Below are 10,505 nucleotides of genomic sequence, written 5' to 3' on the forward strand. Positions count from 1 at the left end.
AGTAAGTTTTGGTCCATTTGAAATGAATTTGTTGGATTTTGTTAATTACGTATTAGGGTTTGTGCATCCATTCACTTTAATCTATTCAGTTGAAAGAGGGTTTTTTTTTTTTAATCAAATTGTCTCCATATGAAGGGAGCTTTTTATGCTGATTCTTTTTTTCGTCCTCTTTCTTTATATAAAATAAGGACCTATGATAGGAGAGTTAAGGTCTATGTTATTTAAAATTATACTGATTTAGTAAAGTGAATGAGGCACAGAGTTCAAACTTTTTGAGGGTAGCTTCTACATTTGTGTATTGTTTGAGGTCCCACAGCACTAGTTGTAGTCAGTGGCGTAGCTAGGGGGGATGCAGGGGGAGCAGTCACTCCCCCAAACAGATCTTCAGAGAAAATGGTGCCTATGCTCCAAAGGCACATCATACTATTAAAGATGTGGTATATATCATTCAGTGTAAAAAATGTAATGAAGGATGCTATATTGGAGAAGCAGGCCAGATGCTTAAGACAAGATTCAATTTACATAGACATCATATAAACAATGCTGGTGCCAGCAGGGTTCCCACGCCTGTTGGTCAACATTTTACAGGACCAGGACACTGTACCAGTGATTTCACAGTGAGAATCCTGAAAGGTAACTTTAAAACCATACAAAAACGTAAGACCTTTGAAGTCAGAATGATTGAATATTTTAACACCCAACAGAAAGGACTTAACAAGGACCTGGGGTTCCTAGCCCATTATAAACCATAAAGCTGTATGTCTCTGTTGATCACCCTCCCCTCACCTATCCACACCCACCCTGTTAGAATACCAATGATATGCTTTGATGTCCCCATGCATACTTCCTACCCACCCCCATCCTCCCACCCTGTCAGACTGTCATAGCAATGCTTGAATGTTCTCACTTATATACACTGTCAGCTAGCACATTTGCTTATTTCCGATCTGACGAAGAAGGGCAACCTTCGAAAGCTAATCAAGAAATGTATTAAGTTATGTCCAATAAAAAAGGTATCATCTTATTTTCTTTTCCATGTTTTATTTTGTTTGATTTCTATTGATAACCTTAAGAGTGGACTAACACGGCTAACACACTCCTCCACCAATCACCAAAGGTGATAATTGCAATAAATTAAATAAATTAAGTATATATAAAAGATACCATATACTCAGAACACAAAGAGACCGTATTTTTAGCTTCAAAAAGGTTGATTTAATATACAATTGCACACGAGAGGTAGGTTTTTAAAAGGATCTTAGAACAGAGAATTTGTGCATAAAATAGAACAAAGTAGCAGGTAGGTTAACTTACAAGTCCTTGTTACAAGCATGCTGTGGTCCAGCTGATTGATGAGCACATGGTTAGGACAGGAGCAGGGCTTCTGCAGTGAGTGGATCTGAGTTAAGAGAGAATCTGAATCTTGGGGAAACAGCTTTTGTTTTTATATCTTGCAAGCTACAGGAGGATATGATCACAGAGTCCCAGCACCTGCTTCCTGGTTTGCACTGGATAATTTGCAAGGCATTATGGTTATTGTAGTCTGTTCACATGATCTGCATTATAGGTCTCTCCTTTCTGCAGATGTCCTGGCGTCCATTTGTCTGATAGTTGATGGGAGGGGCAGGTATACCTTTGACAAGCAAATGTTCTGTTTATGGTTTCCCCTCTAAAGTCTGTTATCAATAGCTGGAGTTATGCCTTTTCCAGACTATCTGTCTGCTGGTGGAGATGTCTATGTGATTCTTCAAGTATCCACCTTAGTCATGCTTTTGTTCAGTCTTTTTAGGTGGGAGGGCAGAGAGTTTTATTTCTCTTTGAAGCAAAGTACCTTTTTGTCTCTGTTAAGTGTTTGTAATTAACTAGTCCTGTTATCAGAAGTCCCCAGGAAAAGGGGAAGGGGAGATGAAATTCAGGCTAGCTGATCTCAAAGCTGTATTTTTATATTGTTATATATGATCCAGCAAAATATCATGCTACATATTTCAATAATAAACTGATACCATTACAATAGCCATTAGTATACACAGTTATTCAAACATTATCACAAGCGCACACCAGAATTGGCATCCATACACATATTACAAAAGTAAATAACTTTAACAAAGGATATCCAAAATTTATTTTTTATTTCCTCTCTTCCATTCCAAACAGTAGATGTACAGATCAGTAGGACCCAAAGCAGTCCAAAACAAATAACGTCAGAAACAACACAGTTTATTACTTAATGGTTCAACCACCCTTAGGTTTTGCCTTTGAGTTTAAAAAGCAATACCATGTGCATGTAAGGTCTGGATACACAAACCATCAAAGTTTTCAAGCAAATGCTCTAAATATGTAATATTTGGTAGCAATAATGAAACAGTGATGGAATATTTGCATAGCTGACAGCCAACATATTTATGTTCCACTGAAAATAATTAACGTTGTATGAACTTGTTGGCAAATAGTTTGCTGATTGCATTTACATCCAAACAGACTAAGCAGAAATAAATATATACAGAACTGGCACATTTAGACTGACTCTGGACTTCTGCATAAAGGTAGCGCTTCCCTCATTATTCGATAACTGTCTTTTAAATAATAGTAATAAAAAATATCAAGTGCATTTTTATAATATACCACTGCATGCCACAAAAGGAGCAAGTTCCCACATACCATCTTTCTCTTTTGATCTAGGCACAGGGAAAACAAGATTTTAAATGCCCCCAGGTTTCACCTAATTAAGGTTTAAAATGAAAAATTATGTCTTACCTGATAATTTTCTTTCCTTTAGTAGTATCAGATGAATCCAGAGACCAGCAGGTGGCGATAGTTCAGTTCAGCGCTCTCTGTCTTATAGACTGAATGCTTTGGTCAGTCAGTATTTCTCATAACAACGCAGAAGGAAACAGACTTATAACATTTCTCCTCCCCCCCCAGGGAAAAGTAATAATAAACCAAGAACTGCAAACACGAAAACTGATTACAACAGTCCATCTAAAATATAAAAATGCAATAACAAGGTCCAGCAGAGAGAACTAACCAATAGGAACCACCAGGAAAATCAGGGTGGGCCTCTGGATTCCTCTGCTACAACTAAAGGAAAGAAAATTATCAGGTAACACATAATTTTTTGTTCCTTGGCAATCTCTACTGTGCCTAAATTAAGAAGCATTTGCAAGGTGGCTTGAACTGCTTGACATGCATTAAAGGCCATTTTCTGACTACACTAGCAGCAAACGAGTAACTACCATTGTAATGACATTTTGGGATGCACTAACCATACCGACGATTGCACCGAATCATTTACCGCAGTATATTTAACGTGAAGTCAGAGCTGTCATTAAGGCCTGAGCTGTCATACTCCCCGCTAAGAAAGTCCTAGTAGAAGATAATTTGCATCTCTATGAACAGCAGCTCACTGTAAATTGGCTGAAACCAGATATGAAGCAGAAACTGACAAAAGCTACAGGACAATCTCAAATATTCCAGGAGCATTCTTTCTTCCCCCAGTCGGCAGCTTGGTAATAGCGAAAGGATCGGGAGGGGGCAAAGGCACTCATCAGGAGCATCCTGTATGGACGGTCTTACCCCCCCCCCCCCCCCCCCGCCCCCGCCCAAGGTCCCTGCTGCATGAAAACTCAAACTTTTAGCAGCCCCGGCCCCCCTCCCTTCCTCTCTTCCTTTCTCTGTACTCTCCCATAGCTCCGCCTCCTGCCATCCTCCGCCCCGTCCCTGCTGCCCCCCCTAATGTCTTTGCCGCCGCTCCACCCTCCACCGGGACCCCCCCCTCCGCATTACCGGGCCCGCGCAGCGCCTCTCACCTCTGTGTGAAGGCGCTGCACAGGCAAGAAGATCATCTGATCGCCGCGAGTGAGTCTTCAGGACATCTCTCTCCTTTCCAGACCTGGGCCCGCCCCTGTCTGACGTAGGTTTCTTACGTCAGACGGGGGCGGGCCCAGGTCAAGGAAGGAGACATCAAGGAATTTTACCTCCCTAGCATGCCCTGATGTTACATTTATCCAATTAATATTGGGGTAATTGAAATCACCCATTATTATTTTGTTTCCCAGTTTGTTAGCCTCCCTAATTTCTTATAACATTTCTACATCCGTCTGTTCATCCTGGCCAGGTGGACAGTAGTATACTCCTATCACTATCCTTTTCCTCTTTACACATGGAATTTCAATCCATAGGGATTCCAAGATGTGTTTTGTGTCCTGCAGAATTTTTAGTCTATTTGATTCAAGACCCTCCTTAATATACAATGCTACCCCTCCACCAAATGATCCCCCCTATCAGTACAATATAATTTGTATCCTGGTGTGACAGTGTCCCACTGGTTATCTTCCTTCCACCAGGTCTCAGAGATGCCAATTATAGTTTTTCATTTAGTGCAATATATTCTCAATGAAATATTATTCTACAGTTTTCTGTACTCCTTTGTAAAGATGCTGAAAAATATAAATAGAGTTCTGGTAACAAAAAGAAAGTTCCACAAATGATGTGAGGGACATTTTCAGGGTGCTTTCTTTTAATTAAAGTGACTGCCCTCTGTCAAAAAACTGAGGGGACTCAAAGCTCTGTAAATGAAAGGCATCTAAGAATATGAGAACACTACATAGCCCTTTCAGAGGACCTAACACACATGGAGGGGCATTTTCGAAAGAAACGTCTCAATCAGAATTTGGACATTTTACAAAGATGTCCAAACTGAACAGGAAAGAAGGTCATTTTCAAAAAAGATGAACGTCTATCTTTTGTGTTCGAAAATACTATGGACGTCCTGTGATTTGGACGTTTTTTTATTTAGATGTGTTTGTTTTTTGGCCATTTTTGAAAATAAATGGCCAAGTGTAAAACATCCAAAATAAAGCCATTGGGACAGAGGAGGAGCAAGCATTTTTAGTAGACTGGTCCCCCTGACATCCCAGGACAGCAATAGGGCACCCTAGGGGGCAGTGCAGTGGACTTCGTAAAATGTTCCCAGGTACACATCTGACCATTGCTCCCTTACCTTGTGTGCTGAGCCCCCCAAAACCCACTACCCCCAACTGTATACCACTACCATAGCTCTTATGGGTGAAGGGGGCACCTATATGTGGTTCGGTGGGTTTCTGGTGAGTTTTGGAAGGCTCACAGTTCCCTCCACAAGTGAACAGGTAGTGGGGGTATGGGCCTGGGTCCATCTGTCTGAAGTGCACCTACTACTAAACTACTCCAGGGACCTGCATGCTGCTGTAATGGACCTGAGCATGACATCTGAGGCTGGCATAGAGGCTGGCAAGTAATGTTCTTTAACACACTTTTTGGGGGTGGGAGAGGGCTAGTGACCACTGGGGGATTAAGGGGAGGTCGTCTGGTCATTTGGGGCACCTTTTTGTGCCTTATTCGTAATAAAAACAGGTCTAGCTCAAAATGTCTATGTTTTAGTGCTGGACGTTTTTGCTTTGTTCCATTATGGCTGAAAGACGTTTATGTCTTAGGAACACCCAAATTCCGCCGAACACGCCCCTGATACGCCCCCTTGAGATTTGGACGTCCTTCTGACGGACCGGAGAAAGACACCCAAAATGAGGTTTCGATTATACCGATTTGGACGTTTCTGTGAGGTGGATTTCCAAATACTGACTTATGTCAGCATTTTGGACGTCTGTCTCTCGAAAATGAGCCTGATGGTGCACTGCCCTGATGCTATTTACTAGCTTAGGAACAGCACGTAACCAACTTTGAAACTATAAGTAAAATCTTAACTCACCACAGGCAGCATGGTCTTTTTTTTGTTACTGCTGCCACCAACAAACCCACTTTAGGCAAACATATCTTTTCCAGTTCAGGCATAGAAACGGGGAAAGATGTGACATAGCCTTCACCACCCAAAGTGTAGCAGCTGGGGTGACCCATTGACCAGTGATGATTTCCTGCATAGCCTCATACACTGGAAAAGATTTAGGTGGCCTTCTAGTGCTCCCCCTTTAAGCATTAGCAGATGCAGGTGTAGCAGGATCAGAAGAAGAAATATTTAGAACTTGGAGAGTCTTAGGTATAAAGAAAGGCAGCTCTTCCTTATGAAATACCCACACTGTCGTGGGATCGTCAGATTCCTCTGTAGACAGCTCCCCTTTCTCCAACTCCTCCTGCATCTGTGCAGAAAGGGACTGCCCTGACATAACTGCCTCAGAATGAGAGGGAGACAGGGGAGCAATAAACCTGAGCTGGTGCTGCAGGGACTAATCACAAATTACCTAGGGTACAGAGCGGGCAATGAGGGAAGATGAAAAGATAACAGAAAGTAGAAATTTAACACTATGGAATGGATGAGTCACAACCTCCGTCTTACGGATCCAAATTCTTAGTCCAAGATAACACTGAAAGAATAGGACACAAGGCTCAGATATTATAAGAAAAATAGAAAAGCTGGTTTATTAGACACTAGTAAAAAAAGGCCCGTTTCTGGCACAAATGAAACGGGCGCTAGCAAGGTTTTCCTTGTAGTGTGTATGTTTGAGAGAGTATGTGTGAGATTGACTGTGTGTGAGACAGTGAGAGTGAATGTGCGAGTGTGTGTGTGTGAGAGAGAGCGAGAGTGCTGGGTGCGAGTGTGTCTCCTCTGGCCCCCCTGCAGCCACCGTGCGATTCTCCTCTCTCCCCTGCTCCCCCTCCAGCCACCCAGCGATTATACTTTTTCCCTTGCCCCCCTGCAGCCACCCACCGATGGCGTTCTCTCCCTTGCCCCCCCTCCAGCCAACCTGCGAGTCTCCTCTGTCCCTTGCCCCCCTGCAAGTTTCCTGTGTCCCCTGCGCCCCCTCCAGGCACCCAGTGAGTTTTCTATATTCCCTGCCCCCCCCTCCAGCCACCCTGCATTTGTTGTCTGTCTCCTGCCCCACCTCCAGCCAACCAGTGATTATCCTATCTCCCCTGCCCTCCCTGTAGCCACCCTGCTGTTGTCCTGTGTCCCCTGGCCCCCCTGCAGCCACCCAGCGATTGTTCTCTGTCCCCTGCCCCCCCTCCAGGCACCCAGCGATTGTGCTGTCTCCCCTGCCCCCCCCCCCGTCCAGCCAGCCAGTGATTTTCCTGTGTCCCCTGCCCCCCTGCAGCCACCCTGCGATTTTGGTGTGTCTCCTGGCCCCCTCCATGCAGCCAGCCAGCGATTCTATTGTGTCCCTGCCCCCCTGCAGCCTCCCTGCGAATGTCCTCTCACCCTGCCCCTTTTGCCACGCCCCCAGCGTCCGTCACCGTTCCCTTCCCCCCGATGTCTCTGTTGCCAGTGCACCCCCTTCCACCCCCACCCATGTCATCGCTGCCGGCGCTCCCCCCTCTCTGAAGGCCCCCCCACCCCACTGACCTGCCGAAACAGAAACAGATTTTAGCGTGATGTCAATGCCCCTGCAGTACGAATCCATAGAGTAACGTCTGCCCCGCTCTCGACGTCATCGCGTTTTGACACGAGGGCGGAGCAGAGCTACAGTGCAGTAGAACGTTGGAGGTGAGAATGTGCTCCGCCCTCAACGTCATAACGTTTGATGCGAGGGCGGGGCCCAGAGTCTGTGATTTTCGTGGCTTCAGAGCTTCGAACTTACGAACCTGGCTTCAGTGACGTCAGTCAAAATAGAACGTTGAGGGTGAGTTTTATATATATAGATAGATAGTGGCAGCAGCAAGCTTATCTTGTAGCAGTAAAACAGTGTCAGTCAGAGACAATATACTTATGCAGAACTACCCAAAATGATGGTAACATTGTAAGTACCTGTCACGGTGGAGTAAAGATAACACACACTTTCACCTAGTCCTGAATTATTAGGACTCCTAACACCCTAGGCACTATAAAACAAAAGAGAGAAGTGCAACCTGACCAATGGAAAAGACTCCCCCACACTCACAAACTTTGTAGCTGAAGCCAGTCAGGGAGTTGATGAAGGAAGCAAGCAGCAAAGCTGGGATTTATTTATTTATTTATTTCTGCATTTATACCCCACATTTCAATGTTCCTTACATGTGTCAAGGGTAGATTGTTACACTTTATGTTGTACAAAGGGGTTGTCTTGTATGATGGAAGCCTAGTTCAGTTCTATCCATTGTCGTGTTTATATAGTGTTTTCCGGTGATCTACTTAGCTGGGTTGGGTTAGCGGGAAGGAATGTTCTGAATAGGTGGGCTTTCAGGTGTTTTCAGAAGGTTAGCTAATTGTCTATGAATTTTAGGTCTTTTGGAAGCGTGTTCCAAAGTTTTGTGCACACCTATAACAATCTGGAAGTGTAAATTGATTTGTATTTAATGCCTTGGCATCTAGGGAAGTGGAGGGTAAGGTAGGATATTGTGGACTTAGTCGCATTACGGATTGGTCATGTAATGGTGAGAGGTCAAAGATTATTCTGTAGGCCATATAGCAGATCTTGAAGGATATGCGTGCTTTGATTGGTAGCCAATGTAGTTTTTAGAGTAACGGTCTAGCGCCTTCGAATCGATTTTTTTCTGAAGACAAGTCTAGCAGCTATATTTTGTGGCAGAAACTCTCTCTTTCCAGATGTTCGAACAGCAGCAGGTGGTCCCAGTCAGTCAGCAGGTAAGCTCTCCCCAACCAGGTAAGAGCATGCAAGCAGGTGATACCGCAGATTAATGAGCCTTCATCATGCGGCTGGCTCAGGCCAGCTGATAGCAGCTCTCATGTGAAGTGCACATGATAACAGCCAGTTAGCATCATGTTTATGGAAGAGGTTCTTGTAACCTTTCCTCTGGTTTGGTGCCATGCTGACTAGAATAACAAAGTATTTGTTTTGCAGTATTGTGTCTTTGGGGGACCAAACAACCAATTTCTTCTGACCATGAAATCCCCCAGTTTTGTAAACAGGGTTGGTATTTAAAGTTATTTTGCCTTGCTCAGGCCTTGATGTGTCAGCAAACTGCGTGAGGTCTGTGAACAAACCTCTGCATAGGAACTGACACTGTCTTAAGTCTGTTACAAGAAAATCAGGTTCATAATGCTGACAGGAGTGCTACTCTCGAATTGGCTGCTGTAAAATGGCTGCCGGATCACTTTCAGCCCCATGAGGAGAATGAACCCACATCTCTCCCATCCGGTAATCTAATGAGGCCTCTCTAAACACGGCTCCCTCTGCCAGAGGAGAGCCTGCACAGCCACCTGGACGCTGCTCTCCACTTACCACAACGGTTTCAGCATTTAACAACTTTGGCAGCCATTTACAAAGAAAACAAAAGTAAAACCGCAACTGATCCGAAGTTGAAAGAAAATTTAAAGATACACTCATCCCAGGAGAGCCAGCCGTTGAGAGTCTTGCCTGTCGAACTGGGTGCTGCTGGAAGCATATTCACATCCTCTCCACTACTAAGTCCTTTTTACTGCTCCAAACCAGTATTTCTCCTGCAGCCAAGACTGTAGTTTTTAAAGAATTCGGCCCTGATTTTTTTTTTTCAGTGAGTAAGGAGAATAGATGACACCAAGATTTGCAACAGAGTGGACACCCCGGAGGGTGTGGAAAGCATGAAAAAAGATCTGCGGAAGCTAGAAGAATGGTCTAACGTTTGGCAATTAAAATTCAATGCGAAGAAATGCAAAGTGATGCACTTAGGGAGTACAAATCCACGGGAGACGTATGTGTTAGGCGGGGAGAGTCTGATAGTTACGGACGGGGAGAGGGATCTTGGGGTGATAGTATCTGAGACCTGAAGGTGACAAAACAGTGGGACAAGGCGGTGGCCATAGCTAGAAGATTGCTAGGCTGTAGAGAGAGGTGTGACCATCAGAAGAAAAGAGGTTTTAATACCCCTGTATAAGTCGTTGGTGAGGCCCCACCTGGAGTATTGTGTTCAGTTTTGGAGGCCGTATCTTGCGAAGGATGTTAAAAAAATGGAAGCGGTGCAAAGAAAAGCTACGAGAATGGTATGGGATTTGCATTGCAAGACGTATGAGGAGAGACTTGTTTGTTTGTTACATTTGTACCCCACGCTTTCCCACTCATGGCAGGCTCAATGTGGCAATGGAGGGTTAAGTGACTTGCCCAGAATTGAACTCAGTTCCCCAGGACCAAAGTCCACCACCCTAACCACTAGGCCACTCCTCCACTCCACTTGTTGACCTGAACATGTATACCCTGGAGGAAAGGAGAAACAGGGGTGATATGATACAGACGTTCAAATATTTGAAAGGTATTAATCCGCAAACAAACCTTTTCCGGAGATGGGAAGGCGGTAGAACTAGAGGACATGAAATGAGATTGAAGGGGGGCAGACTCAAGAAAAATGTCAGGAAGTATTTTTTCTCGGAGAGAGTAGTGGATGCTTGGAATGCCCTCCCGCGGGAGGTGGTGAAGAGGAAAACGGTAACGGAATTCAAACATGCGTGGGATAAACATAAAGGAATCATGCTCAGAAGGAAGGGATCCCCAGAAGCTTAGCCGGTGGTGGGAGGCAGGGCTGGTGGTTGGGAGGTGGGGATAGTGCTGGGCAGACTTATACGGTCTGTGCCAGAGCCAGTGGTGGGAGGTGGGGCTGGTGGTTGGGAGGCG

This window comes from Microcaecilia unicolor, chromosome 13 (assembly GCF_901765095.1).
Source record: "Microcaecilia unicolor chromosome 13, aMicUni1.1, whole genome shotgun sequence".
In the NCBI taxonomy this organism is placed as follows: Eukaryota; Metazoa; Chordata; class Amphibia; order Gymnophiona; family Siphonopidae; genus Microcaecilia; species Microcaecilia unicolor.